Source organism: Hemitrygon akajei, chromosome 17 (assembly GCF_048418815.1).
Source record: "Hemitrygon akajei chromosome 17, sHemAka1.3, whole genome shotgun sequence".
NCBI lineage: Eukaryota > Metazoa > Chordata > Chondrichthyes > Myliobatiformes > Dasyatidae > Hemitrygon > Hemitrygon akajei.
The window spans coordinates 3037259-3053636 of record NC_133140.1 but is presented as its reverse complement, the minus strand read 5'-3'; the positions used below and the strand labels follow the sequence as shown (position 1 = coordinate 3053636).

The following is a 16378-nucleotide window of genomic DNA, read 5'->3' as shown; positions in this document are numbered from 1 at the left end:
GGTAGCCACAGTGTTTATATGGCTAGACCAGTTCCATTTCCTGTCAATGGTGACCCCCAGGATGTTGATAGTAGAGGATTCAGTGATGGTGATACCACTGAATGTCAAAGGTCGATGGTTAGAGCTTGTCTTGTTGGAGATGGTCATTGCCTGGCACTTGTGTGACTTGATTGTTGCTTGCCACTTGTCAGCCTAAGCCTGGATATTGTCCAGGTCCTGATGTGTTTGGGTATGAACTGCTATCACTCTCACCTCAATACAGAAGGGGAAAGAAACAATGCAGAATATAGTATTACAGTTACAGAGAAAGTGCAGTGTAGGTAGATATACAAAGTTCAAGGGCAAAAACTAAATATGGGTGAAAATAAACACTGAATTGGCAGCCGTGAATAACCTGGGGAAATTTATAAGGACTGACACTGGGAAATAAAATGGGGAAAAATAACTAAGAATTTACACTGGGAACTATTGAAGAGGGAAAGAGACACTGAAAACTGATTTGGGAAAGATGTGGAGGTAAGAATATCAAAAACGTACAGCAGGAAATGATTTGGGGGGAGAAAGCACCAAGAATTGAAACCAGTGAATAACCCTGTGGAACTGAGATGAGAAATAGCATAGCAATTTAAAGCATTGAGTTTGATAGATCACTCCCTACTTGTACATAGTTTGTTTTTCCTTTTGCTTGTTTTTTTCTTTCCACTCTTTTGTATAAGTGTATGCCTCAGATAAATACTATGTGGAGATTTGTGACATATATGACTATATGATATATATGTACAATGTCTGAAACACATCTTATGAACATGTTTCTTTGATGATGAACTTCAATAAGACAAAATTACAAAATAGATTGATAGAGGGAAAGAGACTAGAGTCAGAGAGCAGGTTACAATACACAGGGAAAAGCACTGAGGATTCTTACTGCTTGATAGCCTTTGGATGAAAGCGGAGAAGTCGATACTGACAAATAACCTAACAATATCTTCAATGGACCTTTGGACAGCTTTTTCAAGTTGGGTTGCTGCATCCTACACTGTGCTTTTTCTGTAGCTGTAACTATATTCATGTGGGTTAACTTTCAGTGTTGATAAGGCCTTGTGTGCCTTTGCTGTGTCAGAATGCCATGGGAACAACCCTCCAGTCCTCTGGAACCTCTCCTGTCCCATTGATGATGCAAAGATCATTGGCAGAGGCTCAACAATTTCGTCCCTCACTTCCCACTGTAGCCTCAGGTATACCTTGTCCAGTCCCGATGACTTATCCAGCTTGATGCTTTCTAAAAGCTCTAGCACATTCTCTTTCTTAATGTCTATATGCTCTAGCTTTTCAGTCCACTGTAACACATCCCTACAATCGCCAAAGTCCCTTTCCGTAGCGAAAGCTAAAGCATTAAGTGAATTAATTAAGTACTTCTACTATCTCCTCTGGTTCCACACAGACTTTTTCACTGTCACATTTGATTGGTCCTATTCTCTCACGTCTTATCCTCTTGCTCTTCGCATACTTGTAGAATGCCTCGAGGTTTTCCTTAACCCTGCTCTCCAAGGCCTTCTCATGGCCCCTTCTGGCTCTCCTAATTTCATACTAGTCTTATAATTTTCTAGATCGCCATCATTACCTAGTATTTTTAATCTTTTGTAAGCTTTTCTTTTCTTCTTGACTAGATTTTCAACTGCCTTTGCCCACCATGGTTCCTGTACCATACCATTCTTTCCCTGTCACATTGGAACGTATCTGTGCAGAATGCCATGCAAATACCCTCTGAACATTTGCCACATTTCTGCCGTACATTTCCCTGAGAACATCTATTCCCAATTTATGCTTCCAAGTTCCTGCCTGAAAGCTCCATATTTGCCCTTAACTCTAATTAAACGCTTTCCTAACTTGTCTGTTCCTATCCCTCTCCAATGCTGTGGTGAAGGAAATAGAATTATGATTGCTATCTCTAAAATGCTCTCCCACTGAGAGACCTGACACCTGACCAGGTTCATTTCCCAATATCAGATCAAGTACAGCCTCTCCTCTTGTAACCTTCCTGAACACATCTAATAAACTTCACCCTATCTAAACCCCTTGCTTTAGAGAGATGCCAATCAATATTTGGGAAAATATAATCCCCCATCATGACAACCCTGTTAGTACTGCACCGTTCCAGAATCTGTCTCCCTATCTGCTCCTCGATGTCCCTGTTACTATTGAGTGGTCTATATAATATACAATAGAGTGGTCAACTCTATTGACCCCTTCCTCTTTCTAACTTCCACCCACAGAGACTCAGTAGACAATCCCTCCATGACTTCCTCCTTTTCTGCAGCTATGACACTATCTCTGATTAGCAGTGCCACTCCCCACCTCTTTTGCCTCCTTCTCTGCCCTTTCTGAAACATCTAAAGACTGGCATTCTAAGTGGCCATTCCTGTCCCTGAGCCATCCAAGTCTCTGTAATAGTCACAACATCATACCTCCAAGTACTGATCCACGCTCTAAGCTCATCCGCTTTGTTCACGATGCTTCTTGCATTAAAATAAACACATCTCAAACCATCAGACTGAACGCATCCCTTCTCTATCACCTGCCTATATCCTCCTCTTACACTGCCTACAAGCTTCCCCTGTTTGAGAGATAACCAGCCCTTCCTTCGTCTCTTCAGTTGGTTCCCAGCCCCCCAGCAATTCTAGTTTAAACTCTCCCCAAAAGCCTTAGCAAACCTCCCTGCCAGGATATTGGTCCCCTTCGGATTCAAGTGCAACCCATCCTTTTTTGTACAGGTCACATCTACCCCAAAAGAGGTCCCAATGATCCAGAAATCTGAATCCCTGCCCCCTGCTTCAATCCTTCAGCCACACATTTATCCTCCATATCTCTATTCTTGTGCTCACTGTCACATAGCACAAGCAGAATCCCAAGATTACTACCTTTGAGGTCCTGCTTCTCAGCTTATTTTCCAACTCCCTGTACTCTGTTTTCAGGACCTCCTCCCTTTTCCTACCTATGTCATTGGTACCAATACGCACCATGACCTCCAGCTGTTCATCTTCCCACTTCAGGATATCGTGGATGCAATCAGAAACATCCCGGACCCTGGCACCTGGGAGGCAAACTACCATCTGTGTTTCTTTCCTGCATCCACAGAATCGCCTATCTGCCTCCCTATCACTGCTGCAATTCTCTTCCTTTCCCTACCCGTCTGAGCCACAGGGTCACACTCTGTGCCCGAGGCACAGCCACTGTTTCTTCCCCCAGGTAGGTCACTTCTCCCAACAGTACTCAAACAGGAGTACTTATTGTTAAGGGGAAGAGTCATAGAGGTACTCTCTAGTATCTGAGTCTTGCCTTTCGCTCTCCTGACTGTTACCCACTTACCTGTCTTCCGAGGCTCCAATGTTACTATCAGCCTATAGCTCCTCTCTATCACCTCCTCACTTTCCCTGATCAGATGAAGGTCATTGAGCTGCATCTCCAGTTCCCTAAGGAGCTGCAGCTTGATGCACCTGGTGCAGATTTGGCCGTCTGTGAGGCTGAGAAGCTGGGAGTCTCCTGGACATCCCACATCTGACACCCATCACAGAACACCGGCATCACAGACATACTTCCTGTTTCTATTCTTCACAAGTAACTTATCTCGCCTTGATCCGCCATCCCGAAGCCCCATTGAGCCAAAGCCCTCCTACTCTGACTCCCTCTCATCTGTCGCCCGCTCCTCTGATGCCCGCTCTATAAAGCTGTCTTGTTTTTAAATCCTTCCCACCAGTCTAACTCACTGATGTCCACACGCTTGCACAGTCATGCCTCGATCAAACCCAAGATTGTATGTCCTCCCTGTGAAATGCGTGGGTTTCCTCTGAATGCATTAGTCTAAAGCTGTACTGTTTAGTAGGTTATTTAGTTATGGTAAATTTAAGTGTTAAGATTGGGTTGCTGGCAGTGACTTGAAGGGCCAGAAGGGCTTTTTCCATGCTGATAATCTAAATAAATAAACAAACACGTCATGAAACTTGTTGTTTTGTAGCAGCATCACAGTACAATACATAATAAATAGAAAAATATAAATTATAATAAGAAATATGTTAAAAATAAGTAGTGCAAAAAGAGAGAAATAAATAGTGAGGTAGTTTAAGTGGTTCAGTGTCCGTTCAGATATCTGATGACGAATGGGAAGAAGCTATTTCTAAAACAGTGAGTCTGTGTCTTCAGGCTGCTGTACATCCTCCTTGATGCATTAGGGTGCATGAGAGAAGAGGGCATATCTTGAGTAAAGGGATCATTAATGATGGATGTTGCTTTTTTGAGACATTGCTTTTGAAGATGTCCTCTTCAGGGCAGGCTTATGTCCATGATAGAGCTGGCTGAGTTTGTACCTTTCTGCAGCTTCTTCTAATCCTGTGCATTGTGGTCCTTCCATAACAGATGGTGATGCAACTAGTTCGAATGTTCTCCTTTATACAATAGACAATAGGTGCAGAAGTAGACCATTCGGCCCTTCGAGCCTGCACCGCCATTCTGAGATCATGGCTGATCATCTACTATCAATACCCGGTTCCTGCCTTGTCCCCATATCCCTTGATTCCCCTACCCATAAGATACCTATCTAGCTCCTTCTTGAAAGCATCCAGAGAACTGGCCTCCACTGCCTTCCGAGGCAGTGCATTCCAGACCCCCACAGCTCTCTGGGAGAAGAAGTTTTTCCTTAACTCTGTCCTAAATGACCTACCCCTTATTCTCAAACCATGCCCTCTGATACTGGACTCTCCCAGCATCTGGAACATATTTCCTGCCTCTATCTTGTCCAGTCCCTTAATAATCTTATATGTTGCAATCATATCCCCTCTCAATCTCCTTAATTCCAGTGTGTACAAGCCCAGTCTCTCTAACCTCTCTGCGTAAGACAGTCCGGACATCCCAGGAATTAACCTTGTGAATCTACGCTGCACTTCCTCTACAGCCAGGATGTCCTTCCTTAACCCTGGAGACCAAAACTGTACACAATACTCCTGGTGTGGTCTCACCAGGGCTCTGTACAAATGCAAAATGATTTCCTTGCTCTTGTACTCAATTCCCTTTGTAAGAAAGGCCAACATTCCATTAGCCTTCTTCACTGCCTGCTGCACTTGCTCATTCACCTTCATCTGACTGATGAACAAGGACTCCTAGATCTCTTTGTATTTCTCCCTTATCTAACTCTATACCATTCAGATAATAATCTGCCTTCCTGTTCTTACTCCCAAAGTGGATAACCTCACACTTATTCACATTAAATGTCATCTGCCAAGTATCTACCCACTCACTCAGCCTATCCAAGTCACCCTGAATTCTAACATCCTCATCACATGTCACACTGCCACCCAGCTTAGTATCATCAGCAAACTTGCTGATGTTATTCTCAATGCCTTCATCTAAATCGTTGATGTAAATCGTAAACAGCTGTGGTCCCAATACCGAGCCCTGTGTGGCACCCCACTAGTCACCACCTGCCATTCTGAGAAACACCCATTCACCGTTACCCTTTGCTTTCTATCTGCCAACCAGTTTTCTATCCATGTCAATATCTTCCCCCCCAATGCCATGAGCTCTGATTTTACCCACCAATCTCCTATGTGGGACCGTATCAAATGCCTTCTGAAAATCGAGGTACACTACATCCACTGGATCTCCCTTGTCTAACTTCCTGGTTACATCCTCGAAAAACTCCAATAGATTAGTCAAGCATGATTTGCCCTTGGTAAATCCATGCTGGCTCGGCCCAATCCTATCACTGCTATCTAGATATGCCACTATTTCATCTTTAATAATGGACTCTAGCATCTTCCCCACCACTGATGTTAGGCTGACAGGATGATAGTTCTCTGTTTTCTCCCTCCCTCCTTTCTTAAAAAGTGGGATAACATTAGCCATTCTCCCATCCTCAGGAACTGATCCTGAATCTAAGGAACATTGGTAAATGATTACCCATGCATCCGCAATTTCCAGAGCCACCTCCTTTAGTACCCTAGGATGCAGACCATCTGGACCTGGGGATTTGTCAGCCTTCAGTCCCATCAGTCTACTCATCACCGTTTCCTTCCTAATGTCAATCTATTTCATTTCCTCTGTTACCCAATGTCCTTGGCCCATCCATACATCTGGGAGATTGCTTGTGTCTTCCCAGTGAAGACAGATCTAAAGTACTTATTAAATTCTTCTGCCATTTCTCTGTTTCCCATAACAATTTCACCCAATTCATTCTTCAAGGGCCCAACATTGTTCTTAGCTATCTTCTTTCACTTCACATACCTAAAAAAGTTTTTGCTATCCTCCTTTATATTCCTTGCTAGCTTGCGTTCGTACCTCATTTTTTCTCCCCGTATTGCCTTTTTAGTTAAGTTCTGTTGTTCCTTAAAAATTTCCCAATCATCTGTCCTCCCACTCACCTTAGCTCTGTCATACTTACTTTTTTTTTAATGCTATGCAATCTCTGACTTCCTTTGTCAACCACTGTGGCCCCTTTCCCCCCTTTGAATCCTTCCTTCTCCGGGGGATGAACTGATTTTGCACCTTGTGCATTATTCCCAAGAATACCTGCCATTGCTGTTCCACTGTCTTTTCTGCTAGGATATCCGCCCAGTTAACTTTGGCCAGCTCCTCCCTCATGGCTCCATAGTCTCCTTTGTTCAACTGCAACACTGACACCTCTGATCTGCTGCGCTGATCCTTCTCTAATTGCAGATAAAAACTTATCATATTATGGTCATATTATACATCCATAGAAATTTGCTAGAATCTTTGGTAACACACCAAGTCTCCTCAAACTCCTAGTAAACTATAGCCACTGTTGTGCCTTTGTAATTTCTTCAATATGTTGGACCCAAGATCGATTTTCAGAGATATTGACACCAGGAACTTGAAACTGGTCACCCTTTCCACTGCTGATCTCTTGATGAAGACTGGTGTGTGTTCCCTCAACTTCCCCTTCCTGAAGTCCACAATCTGTTTCTTAGCCTTACTGACATTGAGTGCCAGGTTGTTGTCATGATCACATTCAACTGGCAATATACAGTATCTCATTCCTGTATGCCTCCTCGTCACCATCTGAAATTCTGCCAGTGATTGTTGTGTCTTTGGTAAATTTCTGAATGGTGTTTGAGAAGGATGCCAAGGACAATTAGAGGATGACTTAAGAAAACACACAGAAAACATGAAACTACAGGTTAGTTAGCTTAATGTCTGTTATAGGTAAAGCTTTTAAAGTTATTATTAATGATGCAATTGTAGGCCAGTTAGAAAAAAATTAGGCAAAGTCATTACGGTTTTGTGAATGGGAAACTGGAAACCATGTTTCTCCAGCTTGTAGCTGTTCTTTGAAGAAATTAAATATATTTGGATAAAGGGGAATTGATGGATTTACTTTGCTTCCCAAATGACATTTCAGAATCAGAATCAGAATCAGACTTTAATCGCCAAGTACCTATGCACATACAAGGAATTTACTTCCGGCAGATGTTGTCTCTCTGCTCATAACAATAATAATGATAAATATAAATGAAAATATAGATTATACATACAGGTAGTGCAATCCAAGTAATAGATAGCCGACAGTTAACCGGCAGTTAACTGACAGTTAACCGGCAGTTAACTGTTCAGCAAAGTGATCGCAGTAGGGAAAAAACTTCTCCAGTGCCTATTAGTCTTAGTCTGGAGGGATCTGAAGCACCTACCAGACGGAAGCAGATCAAACAGTCCGTGCGCAGGATGGGAGGAGTCCTTTATGATGTTCCCCGCCCTCTTCTTCAACTTGGAAGAGTACAGGTCCACAATAGAGGGCAGGGAGGCTCCAATAATGCGCTCGGCAGTCCTCACTGTGCGCCGTAGTCTGGTTCTATCCTGCTTGGTGGCGGCTCCAAACCACACAATGATGGAGGTGCACAGGACAGACTCAATGACTGCAGTGTAGAACTGCAGCAGCAATTCCTGAGACAGACCGCACTTCCTCAAGAGCCGCAGGAAATACATCCGCTGCTGGGCCTTCTTCAGGATGGAGCTGATGTTCTGCTCCCACTTCAGATCCTGAGAGATGGTGGTTCCCAGGAACCTGAAGTTCTCCACGGTGGACACAGGGCTGCTGAGGACTGTGAGGGGAGACATAGCGGGGGGATGTCTCCTGAAATCCACTATCATCTCCTTTGTCTTGAGCGTGTTCAGCTCCAGATTGTTCCGACTGCACCAGAGCGCCAGTTGGTCCACCTGCTGTCGATATGCAGACTCATCACTATTCTGGATGAGTCCGATGACGGTAGTGTCGTCTGCAAACTTCAAAAGCTTCACATAGGGGTTGGAGGAGGTGCAGTCATTGGTGTAGAGGGAGAACAGCAGTGGAGAGAGGACACACCCCTGGGGGGTGATATTATAATTGCAGAAAATAAAAGATCATGGTGTAGGGAGTAAATATTGGTGTGGGCAGAATATCAAATAGTAACTGTAAGCTGTGTAGGCATGATTGTTATTTAGTTGGCAGGAAGAAATGAGTGGTGTGCCATGGTAGTTTGTGCTAGGATCTCAATATATAACAATTTATATAAATTACTTGAATGAAGTAGCCACAAAGGGTTTAAGATAGGTTAAATGAATAGGGAAAGGTCTGGCAAATGGATTGTGATCTGGTAAAATGTTAATTTTGGTAGCAAAATATAAATGAAGCTTATTATCTAAACAGTGAGAAAGATTGCATGGATCTGAGTGCCGTGGTGCATAATTCACAAATGGATCGTGTGCAGGTACTTAAAGTAATGAGGAAACCTAACAGATGTTATCGTAGTCAAAACTGCCCTGCCCATCATTGTCAGCAGCCTACTCACCATCAAGCTCATACAATAATTCAGGAAGCTGCTGGAAAGGGGCTAGTAACATGAAGGATCCTACCCACCCTGTTCATGAACTGTTTGTCCCTCTCCCATCAGGTAGGACATTTTGTAGCATCCATGCCAGGACAATCAGACTAAAAACCTGTTACTTTCCTAAGCTGTAAGGCTGAGTAACAACTCCACACCCCCAATCACCACTACTTTATCATTTCCACAAACAAGAAAAAATCTACAGATGCTGGAAATCAAAGTACACACAAAATACTGGAGGAACTCAGCAGGCTGGGCAGCATCTGTGGAAAAGGAAATAAGAAACGGTTGATGTTTCGGGCTAAGACCCTTCATCGTGACTGCAAAAAGAGATGAGAACTCGGAGTTAGAAGGCAAGGAGTGGACAGGAAGTAGTACAAGGTCGTAGGTGATAGGTGAAATCGGGAGAAGGAATGGTGAAGTAAAGAGTTGGGAAATCAAATGGTGAAAGAGATAAAGGGCTGGAGAAGGGAGAATCTGATAGGAGAGGACAGAAGGCCACGTGAGAAAGGGAAGGGGGAGGAACACCAGAGGGTGGTGTGTGTATTAGTACTTTATCATTTCCTGTCAGTCTCCTTATGCAATCATTCTATGTATGTAAGCTATCTTATGTATTTATATTTATTGTGTTTTATTATTATTATTGTATTTTTATTTTTTCTCAGCTCAAGCTGTGAAATCTGATGTATGGGCATAGCCAAGCACATTCATTTCTCAATTGCTAGGGACTTTCAGACTATTCTAGTGGTGTTTAGTATTGTGGTTTTCTGAAGATTTACATAAATACACTGGACAACAAAGATTTTGTTTCCTGAATACTTTTGGGTTTATCTTATGGATTTTGGGCTGCTGATCATGAAAATTATGAAAATTCCCTACAGTGTTTTTTTAAAAAAATTGCCTATATTTCTTATTTCAATTCATAATTCAAGTCAATTAAAATGTTGCCCACAACGTAAGCTGAAAAGTCTTGTAGCTTGTCCAGGCATGCCTGGGCATGCTTCAACAGGGTGGATGCTGCATAGCAGGACAAGTTTTAGAAAAACAGTCTAAAGGAAACAGACAAAGATTCCATGATGCACGAGCCAGGAATGGAAAATGACACGGATATAGTACTGAGACAGATTTTGAACCCCTTATGTGATAACTCACTCTCAGTTTAATGACTTGGTTAGAGACTTGGGTTTGTCAAAGGCAAAAGGAGAATTACGGGGTTCAAGACTGCTGTCACTAGGCAAAAAAATTTCTGCGAAGGATTTTGATATTTGAGATAGATATTTCCTAGAACAACAGATGCCAAGATTAAGGATAGCCTTTTTGTTGCTCCACAAATCAAACCGATCATCAATGGCAGGAAATTTGAAGAACTTCCAGTGGAAATGGAGAAAATCGCATGGAGAACTTTCAAGGAAGTTGTTGAAAATTTTCTTGGCAACTACAGAGCAACAAACTGCGTACAGCTGGTTGACAGCATGCTTCAAGCAGACAAAACCAGAAAGTGCAACCTGTCATTAAAGATTCATTTTCTGCATTTCCACTTAGACTTCTTCCTTGAAAATCTTGGCACTGTTAGTGACAAATGTAGTGAAAAGTTTCACCAGGACATTGCAGTCATGAAGAAATGGTATTGGGGCAACTGAATTCCTTCAATGCTGTCTGATTACTGTTGGGCATTTAAGCAGGAAGCCTCAGACAACTGAGTACAAACGAAAATCAACAACAAAACATTTTTGGCCTAGTTGAATTATTGCCAAGTGTCAATGCAAATTATAAAATCTACAACATACACAATATACACAGTTTTATCATACAATACCTTACAAACTAATATACAGTAGGAGTGTTACAAATGTTAAAATAACACTCTGAAAAATTAATTACCTTGTACATTCAACATCTAGACAGACAGTCAGCAATCACATTATCTTTGCTTTTAATATTAGTTATCAAAATATTATACTCCTGTAACATCAAACTCCAATTCAGTAACCACCTATTTTTGTTTTTCATCTTACTCAGAAACACTAAAGGATTATGATCGGTGTAAACTACGAGGGTTTCTGACACTGAGTCTGGTTCTGCAGTGCAGAAGGGAGGGGGAAAGAAGAGGCGAGCAGTAGTGATATGGGGCTCGATAGTTGGAGGTACAGACAGGAGGTTCTGTGGTCGCGACAGAGACTCCTGGATGGTTTGTTGCCTCCCAGGTGCCAGGGTCAGGGATGTCTCTGATCACGTGCACAGCTTTCTGAAATGGGAGGGTGAGCAGCCAGATGTCATGGTACACATCAGTACCAATGACGTAGGAAGAAAGAGTGAGTATAGAGAGCTTGGTAGAAAGTTAAAAAGCAGGACCTCTAGGGTGGTAATCCCAGGATTGTGACCTGTGCCACGTGCCAGTGAGGGTAAGAATAGGATGCTCTGGAGCATATATGTCAAACTCAAGGCCCGCGGGCCAAATCCGGCCCGCGGTGGAATTATCTTTGGCCCGCGAGATAATATCTAATTACTATTAAAGCTGGCCCCAGTAATCGAAGCGCCTATGGCATATGATATGGCTAATGCTGAGTTTATTCAGGTACCAGGTTTTCAGGGTTTTTAGTGTTTATTCGGCAGTCTTGTTCGGCAGTCTTCTTCATAAGAAACGGAATTTGTAAAGTGAAACACTTTGTAGTTATAGCAGAGACTGAGACACATGAGAGCAGGCTGAAAAAACGGAGGCGACGAAAGCTGCGTTTGCACGCGTCGGACTGATCTGGCCCGCATGAAGCTGCATTTTGCTCAATCCGGCCCGTGACCTAAAATGAGTTTGACACCCCTGCTGGAGGATGAACACGTGGCTGAGGAACTGGTGTAGGGGGCATGGTTTCAGATTTCAGGATCATTGGGACCTCTTCTGAGGCAGGTGGAACCTGTACAAGAGAGACAGGTTACACCTGAACTACAGGGGGACCAATATCCTTGCAGGGAGGTTTGTCAGTGCTGTTGGTGGGGGGGGGGGGGGGGGGTGGTTTAAACAAGATTTGCAGGGGATGGGAATCACAGTGCCAGAGTAGATAGTGGAGCGGGGGTGAAAATAAATGATGTTAATGTTTTATACAAAGTCACAAATAGAAGGGTTTGTGTATGGTGGTAATAATCTTCTGAGGTGTGTCTATTTCAATGCGAGGAGTATTGTGGGGAAGGCTGATGAGCTGAGGGCGTGGATTGACACATGGAATTATGACATTATAGCCATTAGTGAAACTTGGCTACAGGAGGGGCAGGACTGGCACCTCAATGTTCCAGGGTTCTGATGTTTCAGACGTGATAGAGGCTGAGGGATGAAGGGTGGGGGGTGGTGTCATTGCTAGTCAGGGAAAATGTTACAGCGGTGCTCAGGCAAAACAGATTGGAGAGCTTGTCTACCAAGGCCGTATTAGTGGAGCTGAGAAACAGGAAAGGTATGACCACATTAATGGGGTTGCATTATCGACCACCCAATAGTCAGAGAGAATTGGAGGAGCAAATTTGCAGAGAGATAGCAGACAACTGCAGGAAACATAAAGTTGTGATAGTAGGGGATTTTAATTTTCCACATATTGGTTGGGACTCCCATACTGTTAAAGGTCTAGACAGGTTAGAGTTTGTAAAATGTGTCCAGGAAAGTTTTCTAAATCAATTATTTAGAGGTACCGACTAGAGAGGGTGAAATATTAGATCTCTTGTTAGGAAATGAGTTAGGACAGGTGACGGAAGTGTGGGTAGGGGAACACTTTGGTTCCAGTGATCACAACACCATTAGTTTCAATTTGTTCATGGATAAAGATAGATCTAGTCCTTGGGTTGTGGTTCTAAACTGGACAAAGGCCAAATTTGAAGAAATGAGAAAGGATCTAAAATGCATGGATTGGGACAGGTTGTTCTCTGGCAAGGATGTCGTTGGTCAGTGGGAGGCCTTCAAAGGAGAATTTTTGAGAGTGTGGAGTCTGTATGTTCCTGTCAGGATTAAAGGCAAAGTGAATAAGAATTGGTTCTCAAGGGATATTGGAACTCTGATAAAGAAGAAGAAAGAGATGGATGACATCTATAGGAAACAGGGAGCAAATAGCGTGCTTGAGGAGTATAAAAAGTGCAAAAAAAAACACGTAAGAAAGAAATCAGGAGTGCTAAAGGAAGACATGAGGTTGCTTTGGCAGTCAAGCTGAAGGATAATCCAAAGAACTTCTACAGGTATATTTAGAGCAAAAGGTTAGTAAGGGATAAAATTGGTCTTCTTGAAGATCAGAGTGGTTGGCTAGGCATGGAACCAAAAGAAATGGGGGAGATCTTAAATGGGTGTTTTGTGTGTATTTACTAAGGAAACTGGCATGGAGTCAATGGAAATAAGCCAACAGGTAGTGAGGTCATGGAACCTATACAGATTGAAGAGGAGGAGGTGCTTGCTATCTTGAGGCAAATCAGAGTAGATGAATCCCCAGGACCTGATAGGGTATTCCCTTGGACCTTGAAGGAGACTAGTGTTGAAATTGTAGGGACCCTGACAGACATATTTAAAATGTCGGTATCCACAGGTGAGGTGCCGGAGGATTGGAGGATAGCTCATGTTGTTCCGTTGTTTAAAAAAGGTTCTAAAAGTAATCTGGAAAATTATAGGCCGGTAAGTTTGACGTTGGTAGTAGGTAAATTATTGGAAGGAATAGTAAGAGATAGGATCCACAAGTATTTATATAGACAGGGTCTTATTAGGGAGAGTCAACACTGCTTTGTGCGTGGTAGGTCACGTTTAACAAATCTGAGTTTTTCGAGGAGGTTACAAGTAAAGTGGATGAAGGGAAGGCAGTGGATGTTGTCTACATGGACTTCAGTAAGGCCTTTGACAAGGTCCCACATGGGAGGTTAGTTAGGAAGATTTAGTCGCTGGGTATACATGGTGAGGTAGTAAATTGGATTAGACATTGGCTCAATGGGAGAAGCCAGAGAGTGGTAATGGAGGATTGCTGCTCTGACTGGAGGCCTGTGACAAGTGGTGTGCCACAGGGATCAGTGCTGGGTCCATTGTTATTTGTCATCTATATCAATGATCTGGATGATAATGTGGTAAATTGGATCAGCAAATTTGCTGATGATACAAAGATTGGAGATGTAGTGGACAGAGAGGAAGGGTTTCAAAGCTTGCAGAGGGATTTGGACCAGCTGGAAAAATGGGCTGAAAAATGGCAGATGGAGTTTAATACAGACTAGTGTGAGGTATTGCACTTTGGAAGGACAACGCAAGTTAGAACATACAAGGTAAATGGTAGGGCACTGAGGAGTGCAGTAGAATAGAGGGATCTGGGAATACAGATACAAAATTCCCTAAAAGTGGTGTCACAGGTAGATAGGGTCATAAAGAGAGCTTTTGGTACATTAGCCTTTATAAATCAAAGTATTGAGTATAAGAGTTGGAATGTAATGGTGAAGTTGTATAAGGCATTAGTGAGGCCGAATTTGGAGTATTGTGTGCAGTTTTGGTCACCAAATTACAGGAAGGATTTTAATAAGGATGAAAGAGTGCAGAGAAGCCTTACAAGGGTGTTGCCGGAACTTGAGAAACAGAGTTACAGAGGTTAGGATTTGATTCCCTGGAGCGTAGGAGAATGAGGGGAGACTTGATAGAGGTATATAAAATTATGATGGGTATAGATAGAGTGAATGCAAACAAGCTTTTTCCACTGAGGCCAGGGGAGAAAAAAAACAGAGGACGTGGGTTAAGGGTGAAAAGTTTAAAGGGAACATTAGAGGGGGTTTCTTCACACAGAGAGTGGTGGGAGTGTGGAATGAGCTGCCAGATGAAGTGGTAAATGCAGGCTCACTTTTAACATTTAAGAAAAACTTGGATAGGTACATGGATGAGAGGTGTATGAAGGGATATGGTCCAGGTGCAGGTCAGTGGGACTAGGCAGAAAAATGGTTCGACTGAGCCAAGAAGGGCCAAAAGACCTGTTTCTGTGCTGTAATGTTCTGTGGTTCTGAATTGTACCAACATACACATAAAAATGTTTTAAACCCAAAACAAGGGATAATAATTCCTTTTCCATAGTTGAATAGTTTCTTTGATGCTCATTATATTTCGTAGAAAAGTAAGCTACTGGATGATCAACCTCGTCACCCTCATTCCTTTGAAGTAACACTGCTCCTGCAGCCTCATCACTAGCATCTACAACTAATGAAAATGGTTTTTCAAAGTCAGGTGACCTGAGTATTGGTTGATGACATAGCATAGTTTTCAATTTATCAAATGCCTCCTTACAAAGTACTGTCCACACAAACTTTTCATCTTTTGTTATGAGGTTAGTTAATGGAAGGGCAATGTCAGCAAAATTCTTACAAAATTTTCGGTAATATCCTACCATTCCCAAGAATCTTCTGAGAGTCTTTTTACCAGTTGGAGCGGGTACCTGTAAAATTGCCTGAACCTTTTCCTGAACAGAAGCTAGTTTACCTTGACCCACAACATAACCAAGGTAGGTCACAGTGGCATGACCAAATTCACTTTTAGCTAAGTTAATAGTTAAGTTAGCTTTTGAAAGCCTTTCAAATAGTTTCTCCACTGCAGTAATATGTGCTTCTCTAGTATCATTTCCTGTAACTAAATCATCAATATAGGCACCTGTATCTTTTAACCCATGAATCACAGAATTAATCATCTGCTGGAAAGTACCTGGTACATTCTTCATCCAAAAGGGAAGAACATTATATTCATATAACCCAGATGGGGTTACAAATGCAGAAATCTCTCTACCTCTATCCATCAATGGAACACACCAATAACCTTTTAACGAATCATTTTTGTAAGGAATTTTGCTTTTCCAACTTTGTCCACACTATCATCCACTCTAGGGATTGGATATGCATCTGATTTTGTGACAGCATTCACCTTCCTGTAATCAGTACAAAACTGAATACTGCCGTCTGGCTTAGGCATCATAACACAAGGTGAACTCCAATTTGAATTAGAAGGTCTAATAATATTATTCTCTAACATACACTTAATTTCTTGTTCAGTAAGTTCACGTTTTTCCATGTTTGTCCAATATGGATGTTGCTTTATGGGTTTGGCTTCTCCAACATCTACGTCATGTGAAGCTACTGTGGTTCTTTCAGGAACATCTGGAAATAAATCCCTATATTTCAAAAGTAACTGCTTCATCTGCTGCCTCTGCTCTGGCTGTAAATGAGCCAATTTCTCATCAATATTTTCCAGAATTCCTGATTTTGGTTATTGAGCAGAAATAATGTTGGGTTTAAAATGAGATTCAGATAAATCATCCATTAAGTTCTCAATGGGATCAGACTCATTATTATTAACCACAACAGTCATAGTAGTGGATTGTTTCTCATAATATAATTTATTATATTTATATGACAAAGCTTTGTTGACCTTCTTCGATCTGGTATTTTTATCACATAATCCACATCATTAACTTTAGATATAATCTCATAAGGACCATGAAATTTAGCTTGTAAAGGGTTCGTTTGCACTGCAAAAAGAA

General features: G+C 42.2%; 1 protein-coding gene across 5 annotated transcripts in view; it reads left to right on the top strand.

The window, feature by feature from the left end:
• LOC140740442 (dynein axonemal assembly factor 1-like) overlaps nt 1–16378 on the top strand; it is a 186088-nt gene that overhangs the window by 159031 nt on the left and 10679 nt on the right. The window lies entirely within an intron of this gene.